A 6,000-nucleotide genomic window follows, 5' to 3' on the forward strand; every position below is an offset into this window, starting at 1 on the left:
CGGAATACGTCAGCAGATTAGATTTGTGTAAATATTATTCTCTCTATGGCAATATGTGGAAACTTATTTTGCAGAGCCGGACACTATCTTTGTGTTCAAAATCTTATATGAAGTACTTGGAGGAGGAACCCGCCTTGCAATGCCGAAGACAATCTGCGCGCCGGACTCGTCGTCATTGAAGCCTGGTTTAGGGGCTACTGAGGGAGTCCTGGATTAGGGGGTGTTCGGATGGCCGGACTATACCTTCAGCCGGACTCCTGGACTATGAAGATACAAGATTGAAGACTTCGTCCCGTGTCCGGAAGGGACTTTCCTTGGCGTGGAAGGCAAGCTTGGCGATACGGATATGTAGATCTCCTACCATTGTAACCGACTTTGTGTAACCCTAACCCTCTCCGGTGTCTATATAAACCGGAGGGTTTTAGTCCGTAGGACAACATACAGAACAACAATCATACCATAGGCTAGCTTCTAGGGTTTAGCCTCTCCGATCTCGTGGTAGATCTACTCTTGTACTACCTATGTCATCAATATTAATCAAGCAGGACGTAGGGTTTTACCTCCATCAAGAGGGCCCAAACCTGGGTAAAACTTCGTGTCCCTTGCCTCCTGTTACCATCCGGTCTAGACGCACAGTTCGGGACCCCCTACCCGAGATCCGCCGGTTTTGACACCGACAGAGGGATTTCTTGAATGAGCTTGTTTGCTGACATGTGGATCAAATCTCTGGTATTCCTATGCACTACAGATCCCTGCTACCACTGAAGACTCCGATTTCGAGGGACCTGAAACGGAGTTGCTTGTTCTCTGTAATGAACATGGGAAGGCCACAGAAAGGCGTGTTGCTTTCGAAGGAATCCACACTGGCAGGAGGTTTCTTTGCTATGCTGAGAAGGTATATTGTGATTTGTTTTCTCTGGATCTGCCTTTGTTTGTGCTCTGCCTTTGTTTTCTCTGGATCTGTACTGTGGAGGCAGGCATTGCAGTTTAGTGTTAAGTTTTGTTGTATTGTTTAGTTAGGAAAGTGGATCAGAAGCAATTGCTTACTCTGGCAGCATCTTTTCCCCTTGGTCTGGCAACATTGTTAAGTTAGGTCACTTTGTTTAGTGTAGCATGCTATTAATAATTTAAGACAGAATATGCATGGGTTACTGGAGCAGGACAGAGGATGCAACTTGTTTAGTATGACATGTTAGGTCATTTGATTGATTCTGTTTACTTTATAGCAGGACAACATTGTTTAAGTAGCATGAGGGCATGTTTAAGTAGTCCTCTCTTTAGCTATCAAGCTCAAGCTCTGAATTTGAGGATAGTAATTAAATAGTGTTGCTTGGAAGCATTCTAATGTTTTTGTTTATATTAATTCTGATTTTGTTCAGGAAGGTAGAAACTGTGGATTAGTTGAATGGATTGATCCAGCTTGGCCCAACACCCTTGAGAATGCATTAGCCAAGTTATGGTTTATGTATGAACAAAGTAGGAGAGACAGGACTGAGGAAAATCTTTTGCATTCATTTGCTGTTCATGACTTGACACAAGAGAAGAAGAAGCTACAGGAGAGCTATGAGAAGTTGGTTGAAGATGTGAATGGACTTTTGGATGCTCAGGAAAAGAGGTTAGAGGTAGAAAGGAAAGATCTTGAAACCAACAAGCTTCAGGAGAAGTGTGACATGGTTAAGAACCTAGCAGCTACTCAAGCAAATGTTATTAGAAACATGAAGCTCAAGCTAGCTGAAGAGAGGAAGAACTTGCAGAACCATATTGATGAGTTGATCACTAAGGATGGTAAGTTATATATGAAAATAATCACTGATGGATTGAGCTCCCAAGAAACGATCGACGAGACGTCCTAAAAATTTCTATCATCAGACTACCGGAGGCAAGAGTTCCCGAGAAATTTACCCAGAACAGGAACCAAGTAAAAACATAGTAGTACTCTTATTCATTCATAGTTCCTTTTTCAACAGAAAACGCACACCCAATACATTCTTCAAGCTAGCTAGTGAGGAACTGCAGAGGAGGTGATTTCGGCTGCGGGTGGGTTGCAGTGTGCTTTGCAAATTTCCAACGTCCGATAACACAGATCAATGGAACTTGTACAGGTATAGCATCCTCCACTCCCGATGCACTTGTGGTGGATTGGATGGTCCTCTATTCCTCTGCCTGTGGAAATGCCAAGAATTATATACTACTATTACCATATAACTATATGATTACACAGTATATTAGTCGTTGCGTCACCAGGGTTCAGGTAATCAGACTACCTATAATTAAGAAAATAACCGAATTATTACATAAACAAGAGAAGAAGGTGCTGCGTCTGTGCCACTTACATTGTGAATAGATAGCAAAGCATACGAGAAGGAACAATATTGCCTGGACGCGCATCGTGCACTTCTCCATGTATAGATAGACGAGTACGGTTTCAGCGATTGTTGGCAGGCTGATTTTGGTTGAAACTAATGGCCGCATATATATATAGCGACAGCTTGGTGCACATATATGATATATGGAGGAGCTATTAAGTGCTATAAAGATTGATTGGGGTATTATTAGCATGGATTAATCACCCATTATTTCTTTCCAATGTTAGTATTTGGCCCCTACGCGTGAATGAATTGATTGCCCTTTATTTCTTTCTAAAGTTAGTATTTGGCCTCGCGTGTGAATGGGGGTGGTTATGGACTACTTGGACTGTACCATTTCGTTTTGAACACATATGCAAACGCCCATATATACGTGCATACACACATCCCTATGAACGCACACACGCACACCTTACTCGTAAGAGCACCTCCGAAAGACTGAGTCGTCATATTATCTTGAGATATTACAAAGTCACCGTAGGCGCCTCGTGGTCGACGGAAATGTCTCTTCCCATTAAACGCGTATCGCCGTAAATCCTGAAATAAATCCAAAATTAATGCAAGCACCAGGACTTGAACCCTGGTGGACTGTACCATTTTGTTATTTGTATGTTATGGTATATCATTTTTTTGCCAAAATATACATGGCATATCTGACCATGTTTTTGCACGAAATTTTGTAAGCATACTTTCGTGTTTAGTAGACTTAATTTTTTTTCATACCCTTTGAAGTGGTTCCAAATGAGATAAAATATATGGTGTAAACCAATTGAAGTGCACAAAATCCACAATACTCTTTTTGTATATATTTAGCTATTTTTTTGAAATGACAAAACATTATTGACTGACTTTGCTTATAGGATAACAGATAAAAAGACTGAACAAAATAGGACTGTAAGAGTTAAGAATTCCTGATCAATGGCTCCAATGAAGAAACCATTAAACACAAATGTGCAATATTCTAGTTTTGAAGAGCCACGTGAGTTGTTCACTGCAACACGCTAAAATGTTAAGCAATCTGATGTATTGGAAACAAAAATAGCACCTACATTAAAAGCAGTCAATGCACCATACACCGTTACTACTTTCTCCCCATGGTGATAGCGGCAAACCGCACCAGGATAGAGATGGACAGATATATGACACCTTTATTCCGTACGGTGACCTATAACGCCAAAACTCTGTGCCAAATACACATACAAATATACTTAATCTACTTATCCACACACCAAATGTCTTTCGAGGTCTCTCTGTGAAGGATAGGTTAATATTCACATAGGCAAGGAAAACTAGGAAACCCTATTTGCCGCCCTTTATTTGTTTTATTATGTTGTCAGATAATATCCTTTTATTTTTGTTTTGGCTCAGTATTCAATTTCGTAGATGTCTAGCCTCTTTTTTTTTCTTTTTTTTGTGGAAAGGTCTAGGGAGAGCATTAAGCCATGTGAGCGTTGTAACAATTTTTCTGCTCACTAGTCCTTGCTCTCTTTTGTGTATTGTATTCCTCCTAGGCTACCAGCGCGTTGCTTCATGCCTCCTCCCATTTACAAAGCTTTGGAAACCTTTACAAATACATAAATCTGAATTTGGTTGACCCAGTGGCGACAAATGCATAGGACGTGAGGATGATTATTGGAGCAACACCACCTCCAAAAAGATCAGTTATCGCACGGGGCTAGCAATTCGTCGTGCTTGATCGTGCATTGGCAGCGGAGAATTGATGAAGAGGTTGGAGAGGGGATTGTGAGTTATATATGGAAATGATCACTGATGGATTGAACTCCCAAGAAACAATCAACGAGACATCCTACAAATCTCTCGCATCAGACTACCGGAGGGAAGGGTTCCCAAGAAAGTTGCCTACAACAATTGCGAAGTAAAAAAAGAACATAATATTATTGTCTCTTATTCGTTCATGGTTCTTTTTTCAGCAGCACATAACACATATCCAGTACATTCTTCAAGCTAATGAGGAACTACCAGGGAGGTGATTGTGACCGGAGGTCGTGTGCAGTGGGCTTTGCAGTCGGCCAATGTCGAATAGCACACCTCGAGGGGTAAACAGGTATAGCACCCTGTGCGTATTTTACCCTTGGAGGTGCACCCTTGGTATCCATAATCTTGCACGCCTATTCCTCTACCTATGAAAATGTCAAGAAATTTCCTCAAAAAAAACATACTGTTAACATATAACCGTATGATTAAATTGTATCATGTTTGTAATCAAGTTCGAGACTATTTATAATTAAGCAATGAATCAAACAAAAACACGAGAAGAAGGTGTTGCGTCTGTGCCACTTACATTGCGCATGGATAGCAAAGCATACAAGAAGGAACAATATTGCTTGGGCGCGCTTCATGCACTTCTCCATGTATAGATGACTACGGCTTCAACACTTGTTCGAAGGCTGGTTTTGGTTGAAACTAATGGCCGGATGCTAGCATATATATAGCGACAGCTTGGTGCACATATGAGGAGCTATTAAGTGCTATAGATATTGATCGGCATGGATATGATTTCCCTTTATTTCATTCCAAAGTTAGTATTTGGCCCTCCGCGTCAATGGATTGATTACCCTTTATTCCTTTCCAAAGGTAGCATTTCATCCGAATGGATTGATTCCTTAACTTACTGGGTTTTTATCATTTACTCACTACTCATTTTTGCCATCAGGAGTTTCAACTGCTCGAAAATGCCACCGCTCTGTTAGGTGCATGCTTAACTACTCGTTTTTGCCACTAGGAGTTTCAGCTGCTCGAAACTTTGCTGGCATTTTCAAAACTCAAAGGGAAATTATTAACAAGATGAAACATTGTAAAGTATGAATTAAGAAACTTTCTTCTTTGTGAGATTGTAAAAATCTGTCATTTTATTTTACTCCATGATGTTATGCTGCATGCCTATGTGATTATGGTATGAGCCCGTAGCAAGCACGGACTTTTAGGGTCTCTTTGATTCAAAAGATTTTCATAGGATCTTTGAAGGATTAGAATCCTTAGGAACTTTTCCTACGCTGATCGTTTGATTCGTAGGATTGAATCCTGTAGGATTTTTTTCTTAAGGATTCATTTGTACTACATTTTACAGGAATTCTAACATCCACTCCAACTTCTTGGAAGAAATTCTTTGTTTTTCCCGTGACACGCTCAAACAAACTCAAATCCTACAGGGATCCAATGGACATGTCATTTCAATCCTACGCTTTTCCTATTCCTGTGTTTTTGCAATCCTATGAATCAAAGAGGCCCTTAACTAGTGATTTAAAAATTCAATCAATGAGTCATCCTACCAATTCCTCGCATCAGACTACCAGAGGGAAGGGTCGTAAGAAATTTGCCTACAACAATTGCAAAGTAAAAACATATTATTATTGTCTCTTATACATTCAAAGTAATATGTTCACTAGGGTTCATGTAATTAACTTTGATATTACTTATAATTAAACAATCAATCGAACAAAAGCACCGAAAGAAGGTGTTGCATATGTACCACTTACATTATGCATTGATAGCAAACCATATGAGAAGGAACTCTATTGTTTGGGTGCGCTTGGTGTACTTCTCCATGTATAGATGATTGCAACTTCAACAATTTTCTTTGCAGGGTAATACATGTCTCATTTATATCATAAAG

This window comes from Triticum urartu, chromosome 5 (genome assembly GCF_003073215.2).
Source record: "Triticum urartu cultivar G1812 chromosome 5, Tu2.1, whole genome shotgun sequence".
NCBI classification, from domain to species: Eukaryota; Viridiplantae; Streptophyta; class Magnoliopsida; order Poales; family Poaceae; genus Triticum; species Triticum urartu.